Raw genomic sequence first — 12064 nt, 5'->3', positions numbered from 1 at the left:
ACCTCAATAAAAAATAAAAGGTGAACGGAATAATACATTTGCTAGTTAAACCTCCAAATCAATATATTATATTGAGGGGTGAAACTTTGGAACTGAATTGTTTGAATTAACTCTTTTGGAGGGAATCATTTTAGATTTACAGAAAAGTTGCAAAGATGGTATGGAGTGTTCCCACATAGCCCACACCCAGTTTCCCCTAGTGTTAACATCTTACATAACTGTGGTACGTTTGTCAGCACTGAGATTAGCATGGGTACAGTACTATTAGCTCATCTCTAGGCTTTATCTGGATCTCAGCAGTTTTCCACTAGTGTCCTTTTTCTGTTCTAGGATCCAATCCAGGATACATTTAGTACATTTGGTGAAACTGAGTTTTTACTATAATTTGTGTCCATAGAGACACACACATACCCACAGATTGATGCACAGTCCCAGCAGGCCCCTCCCCAATACCTGCCCCTAAAACCCACTCTTCAAACAAATAAACAGGCAAACCCAGGGATGTGTGCTTAGGCCCTTACTGTTGAGTGAAAAGGTCAGGAGCAGCATTTCAGCCTCTGAAGGCTCAGAAAGGTGGCCTTCAGGTCAGTCACACCAGAGCTCCAGGCTGTGCCACATGGGCGGCAGCACTTGGCCAGTTTGGAACCTGGTGCCACTGCCTGGGACATCTGGGGGGTGGTGTGGGGTGTGTGTGTGCGTGTGTGCATGCACGTGGGCAGTCATTGTACTTCCACTGCCAGGCCCAAGCTGGAGGGAGGCTGGGGAGCAGCCCTGCTCAGCACTCCGCCTGGTGATGCGGAGGCAGGGCGCAGACACAGCAGGGAGCAGGGAGACCTGAGCTCACCAGCACCACCTTAGCACAGAGCATGGAGGCCTGGAGCCCCAAGTCTGGGAGGCCCCTTGGTCCTGGTCATTACAGATGTTTGCCTCCAGGCTGTGGCTGCCCACCTCCCCTCTCAGCAGCTATCCTGTGCAGCCCCTCTGTTTGGATGCCACCTGTCATGGCACTTCCTGGTCACAGGTGCTTCTCTATGTTTATTTCTTGGCCTGCCAGGAACAGTGACCAATGACTTGGATCCTGGGGTCTGGGGCTGCAGTTCTGGGAACTCCCTGAGGAAGGGATGCCAAGGGTGGGGAGAGGGCACAGAGCCTAGACTAGGAAGATAACCAAGGCCCTGACAAGGCCTGCACTGGAGGTGGAATAATGCCCCCCTCCCCCACCCAAAGATGTCCATGTCCTGATCCCTAGAGCCTGTGAATGTGGCCTTACATGGCAAAAAGGATTTTGCACATGGGATTTGGTTGAGGATTTGCAATGGGAGATCAAGCTGGACAATCCAGATGGGACATTAATGTGATCACAAGTGTTTATATCAGAGGAGGCAGGGGACAATGTGACACTGAAATAAATACTGCATAGCTGGTGTCCGAGGTGGAGGAGCCATGAGTCAAGGAGTGCAAGAAATGCGGCTCTAGAAGCTGACAAGCAAGGAAGGATTCTCCTGAGAGCCTCTGCAGGGAGCAAGGCCCTGCTGACACCTTGACTTTGCCCATGAAACTGACTTCTGCCCTTCAGAACTGAAATAGAATAAATGTGTATCGTTTTAGGCCACCACATGTGTGATAATTTGTTAGAGCATCCAAAGGAAACCAATACAATCCTGCTATTCTTGCCTTGCAACTGAGGAGGGGGTGCTTCTGTAGTCAGCTCAGGGCCTGGCTGCACCTCAAGGTCATAATGGCCGGAAACATAAAGGGGACAATAGAAAACGGATCATTTCTGTCATGTCATTTAATTAATCTCTTTGGTCAATCATGATGTCTGATGGCTCAAGGAAAGTGATTGAGGAATATTGTCTGTAGGCTGGGCCATGCTGTTGTCATGGAATTTCCTGAGATGGCAGAATCCCCCATCGCTCCCAGGGAATCCAGACCTTCCATGATCTGAGAGGAGTCCACCCCTCTAAAGCCCCAGGAGAGGGTAGAAAGACTATTCCAGCAGAGACATGTGCCCATACCGGTGGGCAGGAAAGTAGTGCCCGGGCCTTCTGGCCTATTGAATGTAAGGCTGAGCTCTCTGGTGTCCTAAGAATCCTCAGCCCCTCCCAGGCCCTTCTGTTCATGGTCAAATAGTGGCCAGCCCTCTAACAACCTCTAACACTCCGAACTGCATGAAGGATCTGGGGACCCTGACTGCATCCTGTGGACATCTCGGCAGCCCCCTCTCTCTCTCTCTCTCTCAGAGGGGTGGGCACCCCGAGGGCCAGCAATGTCCCCAGGTAGGGAAGGAGGGAGTTAGAAGCCAGAGACCAGAGCTCAAACATGCTGTAGCATGCTGTAGCACTGAGTCCAAGCCCTTGTCACCATCAGGGACTCCTGGAACAAGGGTCGTCATTTCCATCACATCCCCATTTATTTTGCCTCCTTGTTTGTCCTAAACATCTGAGCTCTGGGAAATGACATGCTGTGATCTTGCCTATTGCCACATGAGTTGTAAAGACTTTGCGTATCTGGTCTGCTAAGGACCCCTGTGGACCAGGGTAAACAACATGGCCAAAGCCACTTTCTCCACACCATCCACTCCAGGCTCCACGAGTTCAGTTTACTTTCCCAGGACGGCTAAGGCCACCTTTACGCCACCCTGCACTGAGCACCAGCAGTGGGCCAGACAGCGTTCTAGCAGCTGGGGACTCAGTGGTGAAGAGATATTCCACGGCCCTCAAGGAACTCTCATCTTGTGGAGTAAAGTGGATGATAAACACATAAGCAACTAAGTAGGAAATGTCACAGTGTACTGATTAGAGACAAAGAGGATGTGGAAGGGAACAATACGGTCAAGGTGTGTGCGAGTCTGCTGTCCCTGGGGTCACTGGGGATGGTGTCTCTGAGGAGGTGACATTTTGGTGGAGGCCCAGGAAATAATAACACAACTTGACTGTTCCCCTCAAGGAGCCACAGTCATGGCCACCAGGATGTGACCAGTGTCTAGCTGGGTGCCAGACCCAGGGACTTTAGTCTCCTTCCTCTCCCTGGAATTGCCCTTGGAGCCCACTTCGTGGGTTTCTACCTGCGCCTTAGAGCGGTGGTTCTTGGGGTGCAGTCCCTGGAGGGTCAGCAGCACCTGAGGAGTTGTGAGAATGTAAGAAATACAAATTCTTAGGTCCTACTGAGCCCCACAGACCTTCTGAACCTGAAAATTTGGGGGTGGGGCCCAGCCATCTGTGTTTTCACAAGTCCCCCAGACCTCTGATGTGTGCAGAAATTTGTTCAGGGCTTTGTTCAAGAGGCAGGAGGCTCCTCCCAGTTCTGCAAGGCCACCCTGACCACCCTGTTGGTCTTCTTGGTACAAATGGCTGCTCACGGGCTCTCAGGTCTGGGCCCAGGTGGGGCGGACTGGTGGCCTGGGCTGGGAGTGAGGGGCTGGCAGGGCGCCTCCTCACCCAGGCTCGTTCTCTGCCCACAGCACACTGGATGCAGCAGGGAGAACACTACCAGGCTCACCCTTCTAACTTGGTCCACACGGTTAGAAAAGGATGTTCTTTAGGCTGGAGTAAAGGCCCACAGGGTCTCGGTGGACTTTGCTTTGGTGCCAGTGGGTTTGGAGCCCATTTGCTTTCTGTTGGTCTCTTACGGCTCTGCTTCCCCTATGAACTGTGGTCCACCCCAGTCCTGGCTCAAATAATGCCCTTTCTCTGCCCCAAATCCTTGCAATGACTCAACATCAGCGGGCACTTGGGAGGTAAGTCTCGTCCCTCCTTGGCCATTCGGTAACTTGAATATGCATTTTGAATTGGCATAACCTGATAGAAAGTCTGACATTGAATTTTCACAAGAATCTAAAGTCATGAAGCTACACAAAGAACTTCTGCAACCTTTGTGTGCACGGGGCCCTCAATCTGGGGGCCACCCCATTCTGCTCTCAGCAAGTCCACCTCCTGCCTTCTTTCCTTTAACAAACACATGTGCCAGGTGCATGAAAACCAGGGGACATAAGCTTATGTGCAGTCAGACACTGGACAGACCATCCTGTGGCAGTGGAAATTTGTCAAGATGGAAAATGAAAAAGCTACATGAGTCATCGTGTGGTGAAGTCCACCACAGCCATGTCGGATTCTGCCTCCTCCCCTGAGAATTTTAATCATGCCAATCCACACACACACATGCATACATATACATGTATTCATGAAGAGCTTGTGCGTCTCTCCTCTCCTTGCTGGGGACCAGTTCCTCATGTTGATTCATGCCATGAAAGACTGTGCCTCCTAAACTGACCCCCTGGCTCGGCACCGGTATCAGCCTCCTTGCCACAGCGGCCTGTACTTGCCATTGTCCAATGCAGGCCGTCCTCTGTGTTGGATACCTGGGGTGGGATGATGGTGGAGGTCAAGAAGGCCCCTCCCCAAAGGGCATGTGAGGTGGGCGAGAGGAGGGAGGGCTTAGAGCCTGTCCAGGTGGTCAGCCTGGAAGGTACAGAGCCTGGCCCTGGGGAGAGGGCAGGCAGGGTGGGCTGCAGCGGTGTTAATAGAGGAGACCCACCTCTCTCAGGAGATACCTTCTCTCTGCACAGCCGAGATTAACTGGGGGCAACATGGCAGCCACAAAGACTACCTGAAACTGCCCACTCCTAGAGTAAGACCACACCTCGCAAGACATAAAACGCTGGCCCTTTAGAGATGGAAGTGACCTTGAAGTCTAAGTCCAGCCTCCTCAGTTGACGGGGTAGGGATTAAAACAGGTCCCATGAGGTCCACTGACTTCCCCAAGACCATACAGCCATCACAGGGGGGCCAAGAGAGCATCTGGGTTTTCTGAGTCCAGCCCAGTGTTCCCACATCTGTTCTGAGTTGTCTCTCTCGAAACATCCAAGAAGCACAAAGGAGTTTGTGTGTCCAGGTTCTGGGGCTTGAAGTTCTGTCTGACCTGTGTCTGGAGCCTGTGCCCTTAGCCCTCAGCCCCTGGGCACCATGCCACCTCCCCTGGCATTCTCTCATTGCCTCACCAGAGAAGGTGGGAGATGGCAGCTTGGACGTCAATCCTGCTCTGCGGACTTGTGGCCCAGGGCGCCTAAGAAGGCAGCAGTTCCTGCAGAGCCAGAAAGAGTCGGAGATGCTGGCGCTCCAAGGCCCCCATTCTGCGTGGTGAGATTTCAGTGTTGGGGCCGCACTGCCACCCGCTTCGCAGCCCCAGCACATGCAGAAGAGAGGAAGGACTCCAGTACTTAAACGTGATAATGTAATCACACTGCTCAGAGGTGAGAAAGCTGACTGTACTTTTGGCAAGGTGTTATTTTCTCAAATTCCATTTTTGTACTGTTTTTAGGGGAGGGCTTAAAAGTAATAGATGCCAGATCTTTGGAAGTACAAGAGATAGAAAAATGATCACCCACAACCTCACTAACCAGAGGCCCATTTTCTTCTGGTCTTTTATCTGTGAACTTCTCTTTTTTTCCCCAAAACCGAGATCATGCTGCAAAATTGGTATAGAATAATGCTTTTCTCCCCACCTGATGTTCTATCATACGCACCTCTTCCATGTTATTTTCTTGCAAAAGAGAATATGTCAAACAGACATACCATGAATTATTTAGCCATTCCTTGAGTATTAGAAATTGAAGTTGCTTCCATCTTTTTTTTCCTGTAAAAAATACACTGAGATGAACACCTTTGTGAGTAAACCTTGGTCCTCATCTGCGATTATTTCTGTAAGTTGAATCCTCTAAGTGGAATTATTGTGTCAAAGTTGTATATTTGAAATCTCTTAAAATGTGTTGTTTACAAATGTGAAGCTTAGATGCCCATTATGAGTTAAAATGTCTGGAAAAGCTTTCTTCTTTTACTTTTAAATACCTGAGTGCTCAGAAAAAGTGATTACATCGTGCGTTTGTTCTTTTATCTGTAAGTTACGGTCCCTGCTTTCTCCATGATGCGGTTTATAGTCTAGGTTAAAGGCCAGAGATGGACACACATACAGAAAGTTCCAGAACTGCGGAGGTCAGAAGAGCCCTGCATATTCTCTGCTCTGACTTTCTCCATCTGATGAGGGTTGAGGGATCAGAGCCTTGAAATCACCATCTGAAATTCCTGAAGAAAAGAACCCGCACCCCAGCACTCCTGTATCTATGCTACTGCCAACGATGGTCTGTGTAACTGTCCCAGTAGGGGCCCAAGAGGCTTCCGGAGAGCTTGCTGGGGAGAATTTAGGTGAATGGGGCAAAGGCTCCAGCCTAAAAATGTCAGAGTGCAGCAAAGAACTTCAGGCTCATCTAACTCCAAGGGCGCAGCATGCATAGTGGTCATGAGATCAAGCAGACATGAACTAGAATCGCCCATCGGCTGCTAACTTGCAGATGAATTATTTAACCTCTCTGGTTCTCAGTTTCTCTGCCAATAAAATGCAGATGATAATAGGACCCCCTTTTTGGGTATAATGAGGATTGAATGAAGCAATTCATGAGAGCCGGTCTTGCACCTAGTAGCTGATGTATGGATATCGGCTTCTGTTGTACCTCAGCAGACATGTGGTGGGTACCGCAGTGGCCGAAATTGTTTCCCCTCCAAATTCGTCTGTTAAGGCCCTAACCCACAGTGTGACTGTATTTGGAGAGAGGGTTTTTAGGAGGTAATTAAGATTAAATGAGTTCATAAGGATGGGGTCCTAATCCTATAGGGTTGGTGGTCTTCTAAGAAGAGAAAGAAGACATCCATGTACAGGAACTGAAGAAAGGCCACGTGAGCACCTGGCGAGCGGGCAGCCCCCTGGCAGGCCCGGACGACGGGCCTCACCCATACCCATGCTGTCACCCTGCTCTTGGGCTCTCACCTCCAGAACCGTGAGAATATAAATGTCTGTGGTCGCGTCCCCCAGTCTGTGCTACTTAGTTAAGGCAGCCAAGCTAGGATACCCACTACGTGGCAGGGTGGGCCGGATGCTGCAGCCTGACAAATGTGGACTCTCAAGGCAGTGATGATCTAAGGAGGGGCTAGAGCGGTGCTTACAGAACAAGGCAAGCGCGGTGGGAAGTGTTCTGAGCACGGAGTGGGCAAGGTCCTGCAGGCTCTGGGTGCTCAGAGAGGAGAGATGATATTCACAGGAGTGGCAGGAGAAAACTGTGCTTCCTGGAGGAGGTGATGCGGTGTGGGAAGGGGCCAGAGGCAGACCCAGGGCCAAGGGCATTTCAGAGATGACTTTCTCTCCATTTTAGGAGCTGATCAATGGGCAAGGAGGTAGTCAGGAAAAATCGATGCTTCCTGAGACCTGGGGGCAGCCATGCAGGAGGAAAAGGGTCACAAGACAACGCTGGGCAGAAGGTTCTGGGAGGGATGAAGCTGGAACCCACAGGGTGGTTTGGTTTTGATTTTGGCACATCAGTTAGGAGAACTGCCAGCCGCTGAGGCAGAGGAAGAGGAACAGAATATGAAGCTGGGAAGGAGGTGATGCGTAATCGCCACAGAAAGTGGTGACTGTTGGCAGAAAATGCATACAGGAAATTCAGTAAGAGGCCTCCCAAGGGAGGGTGGATTCAGGCTTGGGGAGTGCGCGGGGCCAGGACAGAGAGGTGGCGCAGGGCCTGGCGGCAGCTGTCCCAGCAGAAAGCAGCCCTGACTGGCTGACAGGCTGACCAGCACTGACCAGAGCTTGACTCAGGGGCAGACAGGTGCTGTCTCCCCAGGTTGGCAGACCTGATCCCTGGGGGCAGAGCACCTGGACTGGGGACTTGCTATGGCAATGCAGGGACCTTGGGGAGAGCAGCAAGTGCCTTCCTCTGCCCTCCGGGTGTGGGCTTAGCGCCATGACGCTGCAGAGCTGCCAGAGCCTCTGAGGCCATCAGGCCAGCTCCTTCCCATCTTCATGTTCAGTCCAGCAAACACACAGGCAGCTTTCTTGGAAAGGGAATGCATCATTTTTAAAAATTCAAATCATATTGTAAATGCAAGGGGCCAGCTCATTTTCACATGAATACTTTGATGAAAGCCAAGAACCCTTTTGAAATTCAAGTCACCAAGGCCTGTTTTTAAAATATCCATTTCAGAAGTCGGATGTTCATCTACGTCACTTACTTAAAATGGGACACTCCAAAACTGCTCCTCTGGGCTGAAAGAAATACTAAGCCCCAATTCTCACACATGGTGGGTATGCCCATTGATTAACCCAAACTGAAAATGTACATAGTCTTTGAACCCTAGATGTTCTTCTAGGGATTTCTCTAGCAGATAGATACACTGACCACACAGTGCCCAAAGACATAGGGCCAGAGAATCTCCAATGGGCATGGTTTGTGATAGCAAAAAATAATCTAAGTGTCCAGCAGTAGGAAATTGGTACAATGCATTATGTTGTAGCATGGAACAGTATGCTAGCTTTAAAAAGAACGTGGTGGATACAAGAAAGCTCCATGACATTTTCAGAAATACTGAGTGAACAAAGAAACAGGGTGAAAAGGCCTTGTAAACATATGCTTGCATATGCATAGAAAGGTTTGCAAGAATACACAGACACAGGAGCTGGGGGTCTGGGCCGGCAGGAAAACTTGCTTTTCATTGTGCTGGTTGAATTTTTACTATATGCATGTATTATTTTTCAATTTGAAAAAAAGTCAGCCTCTTCTTTACAAATCCCGAGAGATGTGTGGCGGGGGAGGTGTCTCCTGGGACACAACCAGCCCTGCACATAAAGCTGAGCTGTCCTGCGGGATTTCACCCACACCTTCTGGAACCAGAGTTGCCTTTTTATTTATTTAATTTTTATTATATAAAAGTAGTGTGTGGTTGCAAAGGAGATCTGGGAAAGTGGAAGGAAGAAAAAAATTCGCTTGTGCTTATGCCATTTAACAACTTTCTTTGTGTTTGATGGTCTCCCAGGATGACATTTTTCCCATACGTGGAGTTCTATGTGTACCCAGTTTCCTGATTTTTCTTTCTTTCTTTCTTTTATCTTACAATTGTATTGGGAATATTTTCCCATGTCCTTTACACTCTTGGCGAAAGACACAAGTTATTTTTGTGGATGTGATTCTCCGTTACCCAATTCCTCCCAAAGTCGGGCCTAATTCTCCCTGTGGCTGTTCAAACCCATTTGATTTTCTGGCATCTTCAGTGAAGAATGATGCTGCCAGGCCTTCGATACTCATGGCAAGTCCTTGAGCACAATTATGGGCTCCGTGGGCTCTCGCATCCCTTGGGAACTTGCCTCCATCCCTGATGACATCGTTGCTATGGGAACATGAGAGCTGGGGCTCTGGGCAAGGGATAGCCCCTGGGCAGGGTCCCCCCTGAACTCGTGGATGGAGGCCAGAGTTCGAGGCTCCCCCTGGTGGCAGGGAATCACAAGGCTCAGAACCTGACCCATTTTAGGTTATTTTTAGTGGCAGATAAAGCGCACTTTTAGAATCTGTCCTCTTTCAAACCAGGGTTGTTAAATCAACCACGAGCGTCACTGAGGCTCTGCCCTGAAGCACTGGTCAGGGCGGCCGCTCGGGACCCGCCAGTCGAGGGCACTCACCTCGCACAGAACACTTTACCTAACTTCCCAGGCTATTGCCCCTCCACAGAGGTGCAAACTGAGACGCAGATGCTGGGCGTCTGTGGCAGAGCTGGGACTCAGACACCAGCCTCGCCCCTCTGCTGTAACTGGGGGTCTGGCTGACAGCTCTCAAACCGCAGAGACGCGGGAAGGGGAGGCAGTGCGGTGAACCGGGGCCCCGCCTTCCCCCCCCCAGGATGCCCGGACTCCAGGAGGCTTGGGGTCAAGGGCCTGTGAGAAGCACCGCCAAGCAGCCGGAGGATGGTTGGACCAAATTCGTGTCTGCAGGGGTCTGGGGAGAGGCTCTGGAAAGGCCAACCTGCGGTGCCACCAGCGGAAGTGGAGCCGGGACTCAGTACAGGGAGAAGGCGGGCAGAGGGAGCCGGGCATCCTGCCAGCCCTGCAGAGCCACTCGGGGAAGGTCGAGGAGGGGGCTGAAGGGGAGGAAGACTTCCTTCCCTGCAGAGGTAGGGGGTGTGATCCTCGCTAAGCTGGGGTGGGGTGGGGGGGTCCCAGCTCTCAGGAAATCTCTGGGTGGGTCTACTTTCACCGCAGAGACTGGGCCCCCTCCCCCACCTCAATAACAAGCGTCCTTGGCTCTGGTATGGAAGGGCCGATGCAGCAGGTAAGTTTTCAGCACAGGGGAGGGTGTCATGCCCTGCTGATGGGGGGCTGACCCACCTGCCCTGGGACCCTTTGGCACTGGGAGAAATGGCACTTGATCACAGAAGACTCAGGCCTCCTGAACCTACCCTGGTCTCTCTGAGTGGCCACTCCAGCCCTTCTCCATCCCAGGTCTGGGGCTGAGAGAAGTTCACTCCTCATCACGCCGGCCAGTAAACTGCTTCAGAACTTCACCGTCAAACATTTCCTTTTGTGTTAGGCAGAGTTCTCCAGAGAAATAGTGGATAAGCCAATAGATGTGTGTGTGTGTGTGTGTGTGTGGAATTGGCTCACATGATTGTGGAGACTGGTAAGTCCAAAATCTGCAGGGAGGTGGCAGGCTGCAGACACAGGGCAGAGCTGATGCTGCAGGTCGAGTCTGAAGGCAGCCTGATGACAGAAATCCCTGTTCTTTGGGGAACCAATCTTTTTCTATTAAGACCTTCAGCTGATTTGGTGAGGCCCACCCACAGTACAGACAGTGATCTGCTTTGTTCAGAGTCTACTAATTTAAATGCTCATCTCATCTAAAAATATCACATTCCCTTTGTTTTTGGTGACTTGGTGAGTAAAACTTTCACTCCCCTACTGCCCAGAATGAATCAGTGGGTGACAGAGGCCTCTACCAGGGGCTGCTGGACAGTCAGCATCCACAGCCCGAGCTGGCTTCAGGAACGCGAGTGTGGAGGCCAGCTCTGTCCCCACGGTCCCCACGCCCAGCTCAGGGCCTGCCCAGATGGCTGGGCTCATTGTGTGCTTGCTGAAGGTTTGGGAGTTTGGTAACCGGGTCCAGTGGGAGGAGCCGAGGGTGGGGCGTGGTCAGGGAGAGGAAGCTCAAGCAGTGGGGGGAAGAACGGGCTTTGGGAGGCGGGGGTGGGGACAGGGGTGGTCCTTAGTCTCCAGTTTCCAAAAGGAGCTTCACCCGGAGCCCAGAGAGGGCCTGAAGCTGGGTGGGCCATTCTTGCCAGGTTCTGAGCCACTGAATCAGGACTGGTCAGTCCACCCGAATGAGAGCACTTTGCTCACCCAGAATCACCTGCTGCGCGTGCGGCTGCCGTGCTGGCGGTGGAGGCTCTCTGGCACACACGAGCTCCTTTAGGGGCTACGTTCCTCAAGGTAGAGAAGAAGAAACTGAGGCTGAGAGGGAAGAAAAGTGAGCAGCTCCTGCAGCTTGAAGGCAGAGGAGCCAGGTTTGAATGGAGGCTTACCTGGCTTCGGGCCTCTGCGTGGGGTTCTTTTGTCATGTCCTGGGGGCTGAGGCCTGAGTGTGGGATTGGGGGCTTCCCTGTGCCATGGTCCGCACTTGCCCCCATGGTGGGCCTGACCCGATGACCGAGGGCACCCAGCCTGGGGTCCAAGGAGTGGGTGTCCACTTTGAAAGCATCCACTTTCAGAATCTGCTGGTGCTGGATGGTGCTTCCTGCAGAGGCAACTCCCTTGGAGCTGTGGGCAGGTGCAGCCACGCCAGGCCTTGGAGGAGTCACGGCCCCACCGACCCCACTGAGATTAGGACACGGGTAGCAGTGTCACCCTTGGCCAGGTGGTCAGCTTTCCTGTGGAGTGTGGCTTTCCAGGGTGTCCTGGAAAGACCCAGAGGTGAAAGCCCAGCCTGCATTTGCCCTGTGAATGGCCCACGTCCTGAGTTCTCCACACTCCCTTTGGGGGTCACTGAGCAGGGCTGTAGGGTCCAAACAATGCTGCCATGGAGAACAGGTGGCCCCTGGGGATGAGTGTAGAGGTCACAGAGCTGTCACCTGGGCCCTGGGAGCCCTCAGGTGCTGTCACCCAAGGTCCTCCCAGCACCCAGGGCTGTGTGGTATCTAGATGGCGCTGAGTCACCGATAGGGGGAGAGGACTGGACTGTGCCCCCCTCAGCTTTGCA

General features: G+C 51.9%; 1 protein-coding gene across 2 annotated transcripts in view; it reads left to right on the top strand.

Annotated features, from left to right (window-relative positions):
• Positions 1–33, top strand: part of NEU2 (neuraminidase 2) — a 10562-nt gene extending 10529 nt beyond the window's left edge. For both annotated transcript variants that reach the window (XM_036911762.2, XM_036911768.2), the window contains exon 3: positions 1–33. This exon is cut by the window's left edge and continues 4531 nt beyond it. The gene's annotated coding sequence lies outside the window, so the exon portion shown is untranslated.
• Positions 34–12064: the final 12031 nt, after the last annotated feature.

This window comes from Manis pentadactyla, chromosome 6 (assembly GCF_030020395.1).
Source record: "Manis pentadactyla isolate mManPen7 chromosome 6, mManPen7.hap1, whole genome shotgun sequence".
Classification (NCBI taxonomy): Eukaryota; Metazoa; Chordata; class Mammalia; order Pholidota; family Manidae; genus Manis; species Manis pentadactyla.
Note: the sequence above shows the minus strand (reverse complement) of the source record. Positions and strands in the feature narration are given on the sequence as shown.